Source organism: Sus scrofa, chromosome 10, assembly GCF_054392235.1.
Source record: "Sus scrofa isolate SSC_HxYL_T2T_F1_AM1 chromosome 10, Sscrofa_HxYL_maternal_Yorkshire_Landrace_v2.0, whole genome shotgun sequence".
In the NCBI taxonomy this organism is placed as follows: Eukaryota; Metazoa; Chordata; class Mammalia; order Artiodactyla; family Suidae; genus Sus; species Sus scrofa.
Window position 1 is genome coordinate 11,653,011 of NC_139392.1, and position 18,520 is coordinate 11,671,530.

The 18,520-nt window shown below is 42.3% G+C and overlaps 1 protein-coding gene across 2 annotated transcripts in view; it reads right to left on the reverse strand.

The window, feature by feature from the left end:
- Window positions 1–6,634: 6,634 nt before the first annotated feature.
- LOC110255627 (uncharacterized) overlaps window positions 6,635–18,520 on the reverse strand; it is a 315,724-nt gene continuing 303,838 nt past the window's right edge. Inside the window, exons 7-11 of one of the 2 annotated variants that reach the window (XM_084979143.1) lie at window positions 17,602–17,876; window positions 12,501–14,624; window positions 11,330–11,440; window positions 9,413–9,510; window positions 6,635–8,042 (exon numbers count right to left, since the gene is read on the reverse strand). The gene's annotated coding sequence lies outside the window, so the exon portion shown is untranslated. The remainder of the gene's footprint in view (window positions 8,043–9,412; window positions 9,511–11,329; window positions 11,441–12,500; window positions 14,625–17,601; window positions 17,877–18,520) is intronic. The other variant, XM_084979144.1, reaches the window with a different exon arrangement.

Below are 18,520 nucleotides of genomic sequence, written 5' to 3' on the forward strand. Positions count from 1 at the left end.
TACAGAAAATTATCATGCTGGAGAAGGAATTGCAAATAAAAAAGATACATTCTATCTTTAACCATGAAACGGATTGGGTTAGTTATAGATATTTTCTGCTAACTGCCTTTTTATCCAGTAAGGGTTAAGTCTAACCATGTCACCTGACATTCGAGCTTCTACAGACTCACACTGTGAGATCCCAAGCTATTTTTCAGGTGTTCCTTCCTCCGCTCCCCATTCCAGTGTCTTCACTGGAAAACTAAGCAGCATTACAGTTATATTACTTGTAAACCCTACTGAAAAACAAACTCAAATAATTGTTTTTCTTGTATGCTAGGTGCCAATGAAAATCTATTTTAAGTTTAGAAAGCAGATGGGATTCTCTGTTGGGATTCTGTGTGCAATGTACATGCTTTGGGGGTGCTGGGGAGTTCAGTGGAGGTTTCTAAAAAGCGATGTTTAGTTTGTGACTTCTCTTTGGTTTGATGTTGAAGAATTTCTTGATTGCTACACTTCAGGTTTGCTTGGGGGTACAGGCAAGTAGGGCTACTGGGTAGTGTGGATCAAAGAGCAAAATCAGAAAAAGTGAAGGAAAAGATTTCTCCCCCCAAATTCTAGGGTGAAAAGCAGTACTCTGGGTCATGTGATAGGTATGCGTTTTGGCGTTAAACCCAATTTCACTAGGTAGTTTTTCATCTCAGCTTGCACCTAACTCCTGACTCGAATTCTATGACTTTTGGCAAGCTTCCCTTTCTACTATCACTTCTTCTCTATCTGTAAAATCGTGAAAATAACAGTACATACCTCACAGGATTATAATCAAAACTAAACAATACACTGCAAATTACACGCATAGCAGGATACCTGACATATGGTGAAAACGCCATAAATGTGTAACTGTCCGCTGTTACTGCTCAAAGGGAATGAAAAGAGGTACCTCCAAATGCCTTTAAAATCGTCATGAAGAATCCATATCCTTCCTCAAGTTTATACAGACCCTTCCCTAATTGGGAGGTCCTATCTCAAAGAGTGCTATTACTTCTCTCTCGAATGGTGATAGGAGATGAGAAGCGTGTCCCTTGGGAGTCTGCATTTAAGTTCAGTGTTACCAAGACATGCAAGATGCACAGGAAAGACAGACCCAAATGAAGTCTCCATGCTAAGAATTTACATTAAGTACAACCAAAGAGATAAATGCATTTTTGTGGTTTACTTCTTGAGACTTCTGGTATGATGAGTTGGCTCATTACATTTTTTTTTTTTTTAAAGGAACCTCATAAGACATTATCCAGGGAACTTTTCAATCCAATCTAATTGTGATTGCATCTTTGTTTTCAAAGAAACTATTTTTGGAATTGTTGGCTTAGAGTTCCAGCTCTTGGTGTTGTCAAAATGAACTAGATAGAGATACTGGGCAGAATGTAACTGAATCAGCTAATGGAACTCATGTGTCGAAGAAAAAATTACTCAAAAAAAAAAAAAATCGAAGGTTGTAGGGGAAAAAAAACTACCTTTGGGAATAATAATATGGTATAGAATATCCCTGAATTTTGGAGTCTGCAAAGATTTCATATCCTCCTCCTTATGGAAAGGAAAGTATCCTAAAATAGTAGCCATCTTCTTCTTTGTAATTAAATTCCACCCAGATAAGGGATCTTCATCTTCTTTTATTCGGGCTTGCTAACTGCCAGCTGTGCCCTGTGCCAGATAAACAAAACACCTTCCAGACTCAATCCATTTGGGATAAGCTCCTTTTAAAGCAATGTTTTAAGAATCAGATAACCCATAATATCCTTTGGTAGGGAAAGAGAAGCCCCTGTTTATTTGGGTAATTGAAATCACTGAGGCCTGAGAGAAAGGTTACCAAACAAAGAGGTATTTAATCTCGTTCTCTTTGCGTGTCCTGGGGCGAGGATAAGTAAGCAATCACCTATTTGTCGTTTGAAGAGCTCCGGGAGGGCTTCCTGTCCTTTAAAAGAAGCAAGCAAAGCAACAAAAACAAACCCCACTTATATCTGTTAGCCCCACCCAGGTGCTCACAATTCTTATATTCATTCATTCACCAGTTACTGAGCTCTGATGGTGCACAAGGAGTGTGCCAGGCGCTGGAAACCGTTTCTGCTCTCACAAACTTACATTCTAACTGCATTAGGCAACCCCTTGGTGAAAGAGGACTTTCTGAAGTGTCTTTTGGGAAATCAGCTCCTTGTGCAACACAAATTGCAGTATGTAAATAAAAAAGGGAGTTCTGTGAACACAAACACGTGGGAAACAAGGAGTTAAATACCACAGATACAATTTTTTCTTTCCTAAAACTTCTTAGCATCTTTAAAGTGCCCTGAAACACTGCTGAGTGCCTCCGAGACGGCAGGATGGATGCAGCAGCGCGTAGGGAAGGTCTGAGAATGGCCAGACCCCTCCAACGGCCCTCTCAACGTCTCCCACCATCACTGCATTCCAGTTCTACTGTCACTCCTTAGTTTTACAATAACTGTCAGTACGCGATTGTGTTTGTGTCTCTTCATGGGTGCCCCAAGCTATATTTTCTTGGCTATTCGATTTCTCATTACTTGCACTGTTCCGAGATGAGACATGGAGGAAAAGTCATGGGTTTGGGACTTAAAACAGCTTTGGCGCACAACTGCCACAGAATGGAGCCGTGACAATAGTAGTTGGATAAATGAACCAATGAAAGCAAGTCGACCTAAGTTCTGGCTCCACCGTGTCCAACACCCTGAGCCCTAGTTTCTTCCACTGTAAGGTGAGATGATGCTACCCGTTTTAGAAGAAGGTGACTGACACATCAGCTCTCTTCCCTTCCGGTGGAAGTACATTTTTCTTTTAACCTATAGAGATATCTGAGGGACCATTTCAAAGGCAGTCACCATCTTTCCTTTCTTTCTTTCTTTCTTTCTTTCTTTCTTTCTTTCTTTCTTTCTTTCTTTCTTTCTTTCTTTCTTTCTTTTTTCCCCTTTTTTGGCTGCCCAGCAACATATGGAATTCCCAGGCCAAGGACTGGATTCAAGCTGTATTTGCAAACTATACCAAAGCTGCGGTGAGGCTGGATCCTTAACCCACTGTGTCAGCTGGGGATTGAGCCTGAATCCTGGTGCTGCAGAGAGGCCACAGCGGGAACGCCCATCATTCCTTTCTTCATTCCTTCATTCATCCAACAATTTAATCGAATGCCAAGTATACGGAAGAGTGTGCCAGGCAGTGAGGATACAGCAGACAAGGGTGCTACCCACAGGAATATTAGCAGCACAAGAAAACACTGGGATCCAGAATTAGGGGCTACTCATCTCCAGGCAGAATGGGTGTTTGAAGTATCCAACGCACGAATGGGAAAAAAGCCATAAGGAAGCTCAACATGCCAATACTGCAGTATGCCAGGAGTATCCTGAGGGTTTTAAAAGTGAAAACATAAAAATAGGTCATATATAAAGAAACAGAATGCGAACACCAAGAGTCTGCTCACCAGCAACCCCAATGGTCAATGCTCTCAAAACTCTTTTGCCTCCCATTATGGTTTCTCAGGACATCGCTGGAAGACATGTGCCAGCAAAATGAGGATTAAAAGAAAAAAAAAAAAAAAAAGATGACCAGGAAACAGGGGTTTCAATCAAAAAAGTGGAGAAAACTAGGGAGAGGATTGTGAAGCAGGTGTAGGAGGCTAACTCTCCGGATCGAAGCAAGGGGGCAGAAACTTCTGGAAGAGACGTCTGTATGAAGAACGGGAGAACCTGAGGGGCCAGATGGTCCGGTGGAACATCTTAAAAAGGATGTGCACAAAAATTTTATAAGTGAAAACCTTAGGTCAATCAGCAGAGGGAAAGGAGCCAAGCAGCTGAATTAGGGTCCTTCGAGCTGCTGTCGCAAAGTACCGCCAATTGGGTGACGTAAAACAACAGAAACTTACCTCACAGGTCCAGAGGCTAGACCTCCAAAGTCCAGAGGTGAGCAGGACAGTGCATTCGTTGAAGCTGAATGCAACCCTTCCTCTCCTTGCCCGGGCTTGGATGGTGGCCGGCCATCCTTGGTCTTCCTCCGCTTTCAGCTGCAGGAGCCCCATCTCTTGCTTCTGTGGTCACATGACCATCCCTCTGAAGACTGTATCTTCATATGCTGTTTCCCTCTTCTTGTAAGGATACCAGTCATTTGGGACTAGGTTCACTCTCATGACCTCATCTTAGTGGAGTTATAGCTGAAAAGATTATTTCCAAACAAAGTCACCTTCTCTGGGACCAGGAGTTAGGACTTCTGCATATTTTTTAGGGGGGCACAATTCAGCCCACAATTACACCCACTGCTGAATTTACTAAAATTAGTGCTATGGAGATTGAAAGAATAGAAGGAAAGACTAGAAGGCTGGTGATAAGGTTAAATGCCTATCTAATAAAATATTGTCATCTTTAGGTGCTATCTAAAATATTTAAATCAAGCAGTAGCAGTATAAACCCATTATTGAGAAATGTGGAAGCAACTGCTAGAAGGAACAGGCAGCTAATAGTTTAAAGTGATCTCTTTCAGAAAACAGGACAGGGAGGTAAGAAATGATAGGCAGGGGTTATTGGTTTTCATTATAAATCTTTTGGTATTAGTTGAAATTTTCACTGTGTACATGTATTTCCCTATTCAAAATAGAAAATTCAGAGTTCCCGTCGTGGCGCAGTGTTTAATGAATCCGACTAGGAACCATGAGGTGGAGGGTTCGATCCCTGGCCTTGCTCAGTGGGTTAAGGATCCGGTATTGCTGTGAGCTGTGGTGTAGGTCGCAGATGCGGCTCAGATCTGGTGTTGCTGTGGCTCTGGCGTTCGACCCCTAGCCTGGGAACCTCCGTATGCCATGGGAGTGGCCCTAGAAAAGGCAAAATAAAAAATAAAATAAAATAAAATAGAAAATTCAAAGGGAAAACAGAGGAAGAAACCAGTGTTGAAAATATTTGGGTTTCCATTACTTCAAAGATTTTTATTTATTTTTTAATGATATTTATTTTTTCCATTATAGCTGTTTTACAGTGTTCTAAGACTTTTAGTACAATTAAACATAGACTGGAATCTTCCTGTGACCATAAAGAGTATTTAAGTAATTACCGAATTATAACAACAATACCTTGAGGGTAGAAAGCATATGATATAATGGAAAAGGACTGGTCTAATTTTTAGTCTTAATTCTGCAGTTTACCAGCTGTGTAGCTTTGTATATTCATAAGGATAGGCTGATAAGAAAAATAAAGGTGCATTTCTATAAAATAAGTATCCACTAGAACAATTCAAAAGTAGCTTCTTAATCTAATTTTATATTCAGCTATGAAAAATAAAATATGGAATGTACAAAATTCTTCCTCACCACAAAATCCCAAAAAGCCCTTCAGCAGACTGAAGTTCTCTGATGTAAAGAAACTGTATCAATTTATCCATAGAAATGAATGAACTGAATATCCTTCTCAGAACTTTTAGGACTTTTGCGCAATATTAGGTGAATCCATTTGGAACTGGTGGCTTTTGCTCTGATTCATTCCGATCTTTTTTAAAATCAACTTTTTCTGGGAATAGTTGAGATTGATAGAGAAGTTGAGATGATAGTACAGAGAGATCCTGTGTGTTTCACATGAGTTTCCCCGTCATAAACCTCTCTCATTAGTATAGTACGTTAGTCACAACTAAGGAACAGATATGATACATTATTATTAATCGAGTTTATGTTTTATTCAGATCTCTCTCTTTTTTTTTTTCTTTTTCTTTGCTTTTTTTTTTTGTCTTTTTAGGGCTGCACCCACGGCATATCAAAGTTCCCAGGCTAGGGGTGGAATTGGAGTTGCCAGCTTACACCACAGTCCCAGCAACGCCAGATCTGAGCCATGTCTGTGACCTACACCACAGCTCGCAGCAACGCTAGATCCCCGACCCACTGAGTGGGGCCAGGGATCGAACCCACATCCTCATGGATACGAGTCGGATTCCTTTCCACTGAGCTGCACCGGGAACTCCCAGATTCCTTTAGTTTTCTGCCAATGTCCTTTTTCTGTTCTGTGATTCACCCAGGACAATGAATTAGTCATCATGTCATTTTAGGCTCGTCTTGGCTATGGAAGTTTCTCTGTCTTTTCTTGTTTCTGTTGGTAGTTTTGCGACGTCTTGGTCAGGTATTTTGTAGAATGTCCCTGACTGGGATTTGTCTGATGTTTCTCCTCATGATGAGACCGGGGTGTGGGTTTTTAGGAGGAAGGCAAGAGAGGTGAAGTCTGTTTGCCGCACACCATTCCGAAGGGAGGGACCCTCATCAGGAGTTGTCAGCATCAGTAAGAGCAACCAGCTCACCTGGCTGAGGTAGTGCTCGCCAGGTCACGCCACTGTCAAGCTACCCCCTTTCCTCTGTTCCAAACTTTCGGAAGGAAGTCACAATGCACAGTACACGCTTAAAGGGGAGGGGACTCTTTTCCTCTCCTCGAGGACAGTGTGGTCGCAAAGACTGTTGGGAATTCTTCTCCATGGGCGAGCCCTCTCGCCTCTGGTTTGGGTTTTATGAAGCAGTGGTCGCAGTGGCAGCACCACAGTGACTGTCAGCATCATCATGTGGGGGCTGAACCAGTACCCTTAACATTTTAAAACTTCCATGGGCAAAATAGAAACTTGGGGAAAACATTCTGTGAAAGGTGCAGCTTTCTCTTTTTTTCTTTTTTTATCTATGATAAAAGGCACATTGAATTTTTATTTACATTTATTCTTGAGTGGGTAATATGTTTGCAAGATCCCAAAGACACACAAAATAATACACAGTAAAAAACTTCATTGCCTCTCCCATTTTTTCCCCCTCTCCATTTCCTCCTTGCTCCTATAGGTAAACATTTTCATATTTTTTTGATATATGTATTCTTCAAACGTTTCTTTATGCCAGTATAAGCAAATACTAGTACCTGCATAAATATTTTCCAGTTTCTCCTTTCATACATCAAGTATAGTGGTGTAATAAATACAGAAAGTGCTTTGAGTTTCCTTTTTAAAAATTCGTAATATATCCTGGAATTTTTTTCTATGTTGTTTACCTTGTACGGAAAAAGGGAAAATGTCTCCTCTCTTTCTAGTTGTCTCAGAGCTGCCGTCGTAAAAATGTATTAAAATTTTTCAGAAAATGTTCCTGAACCAATTGAGCTTATCATGGTGTTTTTCTTTCCATTCTATTATGGTGATAGTTTACATTGATTTTCTTCTGATGATCCATTCTTGTATTTCTAGCATAAATCTCATGTAGACATAGCGAATAATCTTTCTAGTATGCTTGTAGATTAAATGTTTATTTCTGTTTGTAATTTTGCAAACAGTTTTCTCAGTTGCAAGCCATGAAGGCCCTGGTCTTTGGTGTTCCTTTTCTTGGACAAGCTAAGGAGATGGGTCTATTATGCATCCGTAACAAAGGCCATTGTTTGAACCTGGGCTGCTTGAGGGCTGCAGTTCTAAGGAACTGCCCTGCGTCATGTTTTATGAAGGGTCTTTCATGGTATGGGTATACATTGCGGGTAAAAATTTGCAAACAAAACCTCCAATGTTCTATAAATGGTGTGTTTATTTTCTCTAAAATTTGTAAATCCGATTCTGAATCAATGCCATCTCAGCGATGACGGCATCTGACAAAGGTCCTAGAATTTTAGACACACCTCCCTGGTCACTCAAATGTGAGTTCTCTGTCCAGTCCTGCCTGGACTCTTCCTGTTGGTCGCTTTGCTAATAATTGGCACTCTATTTTGATTGCATCCTTTACTCTTCTGTAATCCTGAGCAAAGGCAATAGTTGCTTTACAAAATCAAGGGTATTCTCAATGTCCATAAGCTCCCCAACTGGAGTTGGAAGTTGTTCTTAGAAAGTAGAAATCACCCACCCACTCCTCTTAAAATTATAATCTACAGTTCAGCTCAGAACAGTTCGAAGGTTGATGATTTCGCAAATCCCATGAGAAGTTTACCCAGTGCCTAATTTTTCCTCTTCAATGACTTGCTTTATAATTTGGTAATGTTGCCTTTGTAGGAGTAGCTTTGCCAATTGTTAATAAAATTGCTGACCACCTGCAAAAGAAATATTGAAATATCATGGAAAAACACATTTCAGAAAAGAAAAAAAAAAAGCAGAGTAATTAGAACCATGTATTTTCCCTTACTGTGGCATTTTTTTTCCTAACTACAAAATCCTTTTAGATAAATGCTGGGTTTCTAAGCTTTGGGAATTAATTGTAATGTGGGATTTCATATAAGTAGATGTAGCATGCTTTCTCAAAACAGCAGAGTCATCTAAATGTATTCTGAATTTTTGATGCTTGCAGGTTAGTTCTTTTAATTTAGAAATACGTCAAGTATGTCTAAATGAAATCCACTTTGAACAAACACTCTTTGGGAAATCTGGATCGGTTGTGAAATTTGGATTTTTAAATAAAAATTTGAGTGAGAAGCAAACAATTTGCTTGGCCATTTGACATGACCAATAAACCAGAAATACCTCCCAATATGATCTGAAATATTTCACAATTTTGGGTGGACAGAGTGTAAACTTTTCATAATAATTTTAAAATAAAGAATTCAGTCCAATTTATGAACTCTTTGGGCCATTTAATCAATCCAGCTGCAGAACTGTCGGAGTTAAACAGCACGACTACAAAACGGATTTTCAGCTCTTCAAGGCAGGGGCCTATCATGTTTTTCAGGGTGAAAGTTGGTGACATCTCTCTAAGAACATCAGAACATATGTGAACAAGTCGAGGATGCTTCCTACCAACCCCGGGGGACAGCGTGGTGTCAAATCCACTCAGAGCCAGTTCTGCCACGTCCAAGCATTTAAAGAAGCTACACCATGTCCTGAAACCTTGGGTAGATATTTCATGAGGCTGCTGCCTTTAAGGTATTTTTGCTATCGAAAGCAAGCAGTGTTTATGCCAGACTTAAATGAATTACACCATAACCTGTGGCTAAAAGTTAGACTTAAGCCCTGACTCTAAAGAGTCATCCTTAAGGCCATCCAAAAACATCTTGAGAACTTCTTGTAATGGAAGACATATGAGTATTTCTTGTCATGAGTGTATGCACAACAAAACAGAAGAGGAGGAGGAATAAATAAGAGGAGGAGGATGACAGAAGAGAGGCACAGGGGAATTTTAGGATGAGTTAGATTTAGAGGATGACTCAGAACAAAGTAAGTAAAGGAGGGATTTAGGAAGAATGGGAACCCCCTGAAAAGTCAAAAGATTACTAACTTTATGCTGGTACGTTTTACTAATATTCATCAAGTAATCACTTGTATTTTGGGTACTGCTGTTTCACCAGCAAAGACTTCATTGTGCCCTCCAAGGATGAGACTATGAAATAGAGCCTTTCCTAAAGTGGTCCGTTTGCCCTGAGTTTCAAAGCAATCGTTCAATGAAGTAGTACAACCTGTTCAGACTGACCTCTTAGAAATGCCCGTGTTCCATTTTTTCCCCCCAAATAAGTGATCAGATTTCCATTTTGGAAACAGTTTTACTTCCACATTCTCAAGTACGTTTTTCTGTAAAGGGACAAAGAGTAAAATTTTAAGGTTTCTGAGACTGCGGTACAACGATTCAACTCTGCCACTGAAGTGCAAAAACAGCCTTAGATCCTATATTAATGTAGGCATGGCTGTGTCACATAAAGATTTACTTGTAAAAACATACAGCAGACTGGATTTGACTTATGGGCCATAATCAGCCAGTTCCTGTTCTAGAGAATCGAAACCTTTGTATTTTACCTTTATGTCTGTTTCCTTCCTGAAAGATAACAAGATTTACCCAAAGGCAGCAGGACAGTGTAGTAAAACCAATGTCACACACAGGATGCAAGAGCTATCTTACGTTAAGACAAGAACTCATAGCCTCATTTACCTCCCCTATTCCCTTTGTCAAGAAGAAGAGAAGTTGGTGATCAGACATAGAGAAAAAAAATTTTTTTTCAGCCACTGCAGCACAGGATCCTTAACCCTCTGTGCCAGGCTGGGGATCTAACCTTTGTCCCAGTGCTCCAGAGATGCCTCTGATCCTGTTGCACCACAGTGAGAACTCCTAGAAAAAACTTGAGTCATCAAAATGGTAAAAGCCTAGCAATTATATATATAATAAGAGTCAAAAAATAAGACAGGAGTAAATTTAAAAGGAATTCATTATGAAAGGGCAAAAATTAAAAGATATAATTGGGAGTTCCTATTGAGGCTCAGTGGGTTAGGAATCCGACTAGGATCCATGAGGATCTGGATTCGATCCCTGGCCCTGCTCAGTGAGTTAAAGATCTGGTGTTGCCATGAGCTGTGCTGTAGGTTGCAGATGCAGCTTGATCTGGTGTTGCTGTGGCTGTGGTGTAGGCTGGCAGCCACAGCTCTGATGAGACCCCTAACCTGGGAATGTCCATATGCCACAGATGAGGCCCTAAAAAGAAAGAAAAAAAAAAGGCCATAATCAATTTTAGACAACACCTAAAATGCACAAATAGTTATCTTACTTCTGGAGGAAACTGAGGCCGTGGCTGTGGAAGCAGAATGGTGTGCCCCCTATCTGAGTGTCCACAAAGACAGCAGATACCTGATCCTGGCACTCAGACTCCTTAGTAGGATAGAGTTATAGACCTGAGGAAATTCTAGCAACTTACAAATTCTGGTGTATATACAGCAAGCATGAGTCATCTTTAGTCATTCACTTATTCAATGAGTAATAATTTGCTTGGAGTCTTCAAAGTGAAAATCCATGGGCTTGCACGTTGCCCCTCTTTCCCACAAGAACCCATGAAGGAACAAGCAAGCTCACAAATCAGGAAACCCCCAGCTGGTACTCGGAGAAAGAGCCATCCCAAGAGCTCCTGCCTTCACGCCGGGACTCAGAGAGCTTGGTCCCCCTAGAACCATCATTCTCTACTCATCCTTCCTCCTTTTACTCCCGGCTCTGGCACCCATCATACCATGACCATGAACCTACGGGCAAGCCCTCCTTCTTCACAGAGCATTGCTGGACATTTCCATTTTCTGCTCATACCAACGAAAAGCACTTCGCTGGCCCTCATCCTCCCTCATCCCGCCCCCGCTCCCCAAATAGCCGCACCGTCACCCCAGGGCATTGTTGCCAGGCAACTTTGTGCTATGTCCTTGTTGTCCTCCTCCGCTCCGTGAAGAGTGCGGCAGTGTATGGTGTGGCTGTGGCAGGGCTCGTGTTTTGAGGATAAGCAAGTATCAAATGTATACGTGAAAGTCTTCCTGGGATTTATAAAGCTGTTAGAACTTAGCACATTAAAGCTCCATGTCATTCTCCAAAGACTGAGGTTGAGTCCTAAGTGTCCACCGAAAGGACCTCGTTCCACTGTACCTGTAAATGCAGGGACTCAGCACACATTAGTAATTGCCGTTCTTTTTACAATCACATAGCATTCCTGAAGAAACTTTTTAGGTATTATGTCATTGGAGTCTCACAAGCACCCTGAAAGGATACCAAAGAAAGTTACAGATGAAAATCCAAACCTCAGAGAGTTTAAATGCCATTACTAAGACACCATACTTAAAAGGTGGTGATAAATAAGGCAACGGAAAATAGAGATTTTCTGTCCCTGAACTCCTCTCTCTCTCCCCCTCCCTCCCTCAGATACTTTAGCCACTTTTAAGTGAAAGATAAATACTATCCTAATAAATCCTATCCTAAAGCTAATATACTCTAAAGTCTATTTTATTTATACTGAAAAAAAAAAACTAGGATCACTATACAAAGCACTAGATTTATTGGAAGAAATTATATGAAGGAAAATTTTATTCCTGAAAATTTAGGAAGAAAGACAGTCATGTAAAAGAATTTCATTCCAGATAATTTTCATTTAATCACTCATCTCATTTAGGAAAACTATAAACTTAGCGTTGAGCGTTTAGATTGACCATGCAGTACTCTGATAGCAAAGTCAAATATACAAGGGTTCTGATATAATACTTTCTGAAATATTTCAGACGGGTTAAGGTCACCTAAATTTGGTCGCAAAAGTAGTCAGTTGATATCTGAGACTTTGGGAGAGAACTGGATGTGTGATTGGACAGGGTTCCGTTGGCCTCGTTTTCTGATTTTAGGGAATCAGATTCAGCCTCCATGACCTTCCCTGAGTTCCAAAGGGCCAGTTTAAACAGATGCTAATTAGAGAAGGGAGGGGAGGCAGAGACCAAGGAGGAACAGTCAAGAAACAATGGTGCAGACATGGGGCAGGGTCCTGGTTCCTCCTCAAGGAATATACAGAACAATCTCTCTGAGCCTTTACTCAGAAATAAAACCTCCAATAAATGGAAAACTTGACAAAGCATTCTCCATTCCAGAAAGAAGGAGGACCACAGAGCCAGTCTCAGGGTCCCTAAACACCAGCTTTGAGAAACAGTGCAAGCTCGCCTCTATCCTGATCCTTATCTGTGTTCCTATCTTCCACTCCCCAGACTCTGAAACCACCCCCTAACCTCTCCCAAGGGGGTACAGTTTTGAGCACAAGTCTGCTGTGACCCTCCTTTACCTGGCAAAACAGTAAAGCCGTCCTTCTCTCCTTCACCCATGTCTCCACACAGTCTCTTCAGCCCTGGTGGACAGAGGCCAGGTTTCAGCAGCAGTTGGAAGACTTAGACCATGTCACACCAGCCCTCTGCCTGTCACATCAGTTGCTCATAATCATGGGGAACTGGGTGTCTTTGGGGCCTCACTGTTATCTCTGGACCCCGCCAGGAGTGGGACAATGCAGGATGGTCAGATGAGGACAGCCCGCCTGCATGTCCAGGAGACATCCATGACGTCGTCGCTACTTCCATGCAGAGCAGCAGAAACCAACAGCCAGACGTGTGGAGCTCGGCTCGCCATGCTTCTTCACCATAGCCTGACCCTACCGCCTGCTTTGTCCGGAAGGACCTCCTGTCCCCTTAGGCTGATGCTTCCGTAGGAGCGTAACGAGAGAGCAGGCCCAGGAACCAACACGGACAAGTTCAAGCCTTCATTCCCTGCAGCCAGTAATGTGACCTTGACACAGTTACTTGACCTGTTTTGTCTCAAGTAACTGCGCCAAGGTCATACAGCTAATATACCTTGAGGGCTGATTATAGGCCAAGTATTCTTCTAAGCACTTAAATGTATTGGCTCCTTTAATCCACGCAACTGTTATCAGTATCACCCCATTGTATAGATGAGAAAACTGAGCCACAGACTGTTTAAGGGACCTAGCCCGAGTTCATAGCTAATAAGTGGCTGAGCTAAGATTCAAACACAAGCAGTGAAAAGCCCATATCCTGATTTTTCATTTCTGTGCTTTCCTGGCTTTAGCTGTAAAGCCAAAACAGTTTAAAATCCTATTTTTCTGTGTGACTCTTAGTCTAATGTCTGTCCCCTTTGCTAGACTTAAGTCATCTCACCTCGTTAATCCTCAGTCACTTCCCTTGTAGAATGAAGACAGTAACCACTGCACCTACCTCATTGATTTCTTTGTAGGATCAGGGAGGCATACACACAGAGCCTTTAGTACAGGGCTCAGCACAGGGAGAGCCGAATTCAAGGTGCTTGCAGCATCCATACTTCCGGTGATCAGGATGCATTTATCCTGCGGTTCGTTCCTCTACCGTTTTGATCCTTCGTACAAAGATGCCATCTCCTGTCTAATTAGGTCTTTACACCTCAGCCGTCTTATTTCTTGCCTGTATTCAGGCAGCCCACAAAGAAGAAAAATTTCCAACTGCGACAGTTAAAGAAAATGCTTACCATTTCTGGAGAATTCTGTAGCCCCTGAGGTCCACATTCATTACAGAAGCATTTTTATTCCAGCGGATCAGTCACTTTAAAGAACACCTAAAAATGGCTTTTCTGTTTCTATAAAGTTGTAAGATCCACATGCAAGAAACATCACAAGAAGCTCGGTGTAGACAAATGAGCCCCACATAACTGAGCCCCGAGTCTCCTAAGCGGGGGTTTACACTCTTTTGCTGGAGCCGTGGGTGATCTTGGCTCGTCTGCAGAGAAACTGAGGCAAGAGGTGAAACACGGCCATGTCATCCGCATGCATCTACGCTTCTGACCCAACAACCCGATGGCGCTGTCCTAAGAGAGAGATTTTATAAAGGATTCTGGTCTCTAGCAAGTTATGTCATTAGTATTTCTTTTTTTTGGCCCCAACCTCTACACATGGAATTTCCCTGGCCAGGGATCAGACTGGCACCACAGCAGTGACCTGAGCCCTAACAGTGACGAGGCAGGATCCTCAACCTGCTGAGCCACCAGGGAACTCCTGTCATTAGCCCTTTTTACACATAGAAATGGTTCCTCTCGCTTCGCCCTCCTAGGGAGCTCTCAGCTTCCAGTTCTGTCCCTTGCAAAGTTACCACTCACATTAGAGAAGGTTCATAGTGCGAAAACAAAGGCATGACTCAGGGTTGGCTTTTGTCATAGAAGTTCGTTTCATTAGCTCTTGTCACCATTGTTTCGGTAATAGGAGCCACGGAATTATCGAGATGAGCAGCAGTAAAGTCCAAGATGACTGAGACCTTTAGTATTTTACTTCATTTCATTGCCACAGCAACTCCATCAGGCGGGTTCTTTTGTATCCTTTTATGAAAGAAAAGTAAGTCTTAGAGGGGCTATTTATCTTGCCAAGGCAGTATGTCTAGAAAGAACCAAAAAGGTGAATCAGATTGTGATCACTCAGCCACCTCCCAATTCCATTCTAGTAACATGCACCCTGGTTTACACAATCGTTAGTCTTACGAAAATCAGTGTTAAAACACCCTCAAGTTTTTTAAGGTTTCCCACTTGGCCCTACGGATCTCTTGATCTTCCTCATCTTATTAATAAAAGTCTTCTTGGACCTCCTGTCATGGCACAGTGAGGTAAGGACGAGGCCTTGCTGCCTCCGTGGTGTAGGTTGCAGCTGTGGCTTCGATTCGATCCCTGGCCCAGGAACTTCCACATGCCATGGGTGCCGCCAAAAAAAATAAATAAATTCAGAATAAATTAAAATCCCCTTCATTGATGTTGCCAAAGCTGATGCTTATACAACAATTTGTAGCTTTTGCATCCATCTCTTCTAGTGCAAAAGTGCTGAGCTCAAATGGAAGAGCTTTTCTTGCATTAATAAATGTTAAGTATGGTCAGATCTGTAAGATGTCAAAAAAGATGTGATCTTAGAGACATAACATAAACAGGAACCCATGAGTCACCTCTTCTGAAAATGTCAGGTTGTTTTGCGTGTGAGGGTTTGAATTTTTTGCGCAGATACTTTACACAAGGAATGCTGCAGATGCAGGCACCCTGTGAACTGAGCTTTGCGTTCCGGAATGTGAAATGCATTATTCCCACCCAAGTTGCTCTGCAGCTTAAGAAGATAAAACTGGAAGTTGCCCAACCTTTCCTTCATCCCCTCGACCTCCCTGCAGGAGGATGACAGTGAATCTGGTTGTCACGGGTGCCCTTGCCCATGTTAGAAAATGATGGTTATAGGAGATGCTCACCAACCAACAAGTTCTGCTTCACTCTTTTTCCACGACCCTTTCTTGTTCTGAGCTGCAAAACAGCATTCACGAGCTCAGGAATGTTTGAAAGTTTTCTTTTCCATCTTAATTGTATTTTGAATGTGTAGGAAAACCAGAAATGGCCAATTTTCCCATTTAGAATATTCCATCAAAGTGTGTGACCCAGGACTGTCTCTAAACACAAAATCCCAAATTAGCTTTCTTGTAACTTTGGCCCTTAGGCAGGTACCAGCTATAAAAGGCTGTGGCCGTGATCAGTCTGCCTGGGAACATTCTCTCAAAAATTTCCAGATCTTCATCTTGCCATGACTGTTGGAAGACTTTTGGCTTCACTCTGAAAGCCATAAAACCATAAAGCAGATCTGAGCAAAACCCACAGCTGCATACATCTGATGACAGTCTTAAACTGACTTTCCAAAGATAGAGGGCTCAGCAAAACCCAAACTCCATGATGTCAACAACACTGGACCTTCGCTTTTTTAAGCCAATGGGTTCTCTGTGGAAGATTCAATCCATGTGTTCCTGATCTGCTTACGGTTAACTCATCGAAATGCCATTTGCATAAGTGTTTCCAAAATTTCATGAGCTTTTATTTCTTGGATGGATGCTGGTGGGAGTCAAGTTTTACCAGGGAACCACAACTCCCAAGGTCTAAGTTGTTTTCAAAACCAAGACTTTGTAAATTTCAAGTAGCCATTTTAACCATCGCTTACAATAGTTTTTATTTTCTGCAACAGCACATCTCCTCACTCAAAGCGTAAAGGACCAGCCTTGCACCACCCCACCAGAGTGGGACCAGCTCTTTGCCAGTCTTCCTGCTTCCTGTGTTTTTCCATTGCAGCTTTAGAAGCACAGTCCCTGACCTACAGCAGCTTACAGTCCAAAAAGGATTTGGGACTTGGGCACAACTAACACACCACCCATATGTTTAGGGTGGCTGAAGATCCCGCATGGGTTCCCTCTTATGTCAACATAAAATTCGTTAGCTATTACCTTCCCATTTTCACACACAAGTCACTTTCTCAAACTCAACCTCCCAACTGCAGGTACATTTTTAATTTCACACCACCTGCCACATTATCCTGCCAATAGTTTTATTGCAGCCTTCTTATGTATGGATCAATAGCTAGGTAAAGACTAGTCTATGGAGTTCCCGTTGTGGCTCAGTGGTTAACGAATCCGACTAGGAACCATGAGGTTGCGGGTTCGGTCCCTGCCCTTGCTCAGTGGGTTAACGATCCAGCGTTGCCGTGAGCTGTGGTGTAGGTTGCAGACGCGGCTCGGATCCCGCGTTGCTGTGGCTCTGGCGTAGGCCGGTGGCTACAGCTCCGATTCAACCCCTAGCCTGGGAACCTCCATATGCTGAGGGAGCGGCCCAAGAAATAGCAACAACAACAACAACAACAACAACAACAACCACAAAAAGACAAAAGACAAAAGACAAAAAAAAAAAAAAAAAGACTAGTCTAGCAGGGTGACAATCCACTAACTTTGTGTGTGTGTATGTATTTGGATCTCCGTATGTGTGTGTGTGAGTGTGCGCACACGCGTGTTTGCCTCTGCTGAAATCTGACTTTATCAGGGAGACGATGCTATTACTAGCATTGAGCCTATTTTACACATGTGGGAAGGTAAATCAATATTTCTTGAGTTGCCAAGGTGGACACTCCAAATTGTCCATCCAGGGATGGAAAGACCTCAAGAGAGATAGGAGAGGAAACTTGAGGAAAAACAGAAAGCAGTGTACATGCACCTGCTTTGTTCTTTGGATCCCGCTCCCCGCGCCCCACCATGGCGGGCGTGAGAGTGATCATATCATCTCTTTGCTTGAGCATCAAGACCACACAAGCAAATCTCTGGACCATCACATAGCGACAACTGAAGTCAAAACTCTCATGCCTATTTTGGGATTGCCTTGTGGTATCTTTTGTTCCCCAAGCTGAATAAGCCATAGCAGAGACCCCTGTACATATTTAATCTGAACTCATGAGCCATTCAGTAAGTACATATGGAGTGACAGTCCAGGTTAACCTTGTATAGTTTAACAGAAAATTCACCAACACATGAAGTATAATTCCTGCCCTTAAGCTTGTCCTTAGAACCAGAACGAACCTCTAAAATCCAAATGCCTCACTATCCAGGTGAGGAAACGGAGGTTGGGGAGGTGATGGGACTGGCTTCAACCAACATCCTCTCTAGAACCCACGGGCTCTGCCTCAATTCTTTGATGCTTTGAGAAAGTATCCTTGTCTTGTAGATATTGTATCCCTCCCTCGCTGGATCATGGATTTCTTGAAGGCAGGGAGTAATGTCTCATAATTCTTCCACATTCAGGCCACCCAAGTATGTTATGCGTAACTGGGCAGATTTAAGTATTTAGTAAATGCCTGTGGGATGAACAAGTTAGGAAATTAATGAATGAATAGGTAACATTAACATGAGTTGCTAAAACGAGGGAGGAAAGCCTCAAAAACCTACATTCCTTCCCATTCCATGCCTTTCTGGTGATCGTCCTTTGGTTTGTGGCTTAGTGGCCATTGGTGTGAAAAAGATTTAGAGGCTTAGTTGACGCAGTGACTCAAAATACTATTGTAAATTAGGTCTCATTAAAGGACAGACATTGGTGTCCAACTAGTGGAAGCTATAATTCCACTCTCAACCCTTTTAATGGTCCATACCTTGGTATTCATTTTTTTTTTTTTTTTTTTAGGGTCACACCTGTAGCATATGGAAATTCCCAGGCTGGGAGCTACAGCTGCCAGCCCACACCACGGGCACAGCAAACCAGATCCGAGCCACGTCTGCAACCTTCACCACAGCTCACCACAACACGGGATCCTTAACCCACTAGGTGAGGTCAGGGATTGAACCTGCATTCTCATGCCTGCTAGTTGGTTTCGTTACCAGTGAGCCATGACGGGAACTTCATGCTATGACGATTAAGTGAAGTAATACATGTGAAGTGCTGAAGCATGGTGCCTGAAACAGAGAGGGGGTTCCCCCATTGTTAGCAACTGTGTTCTGTCGTTCA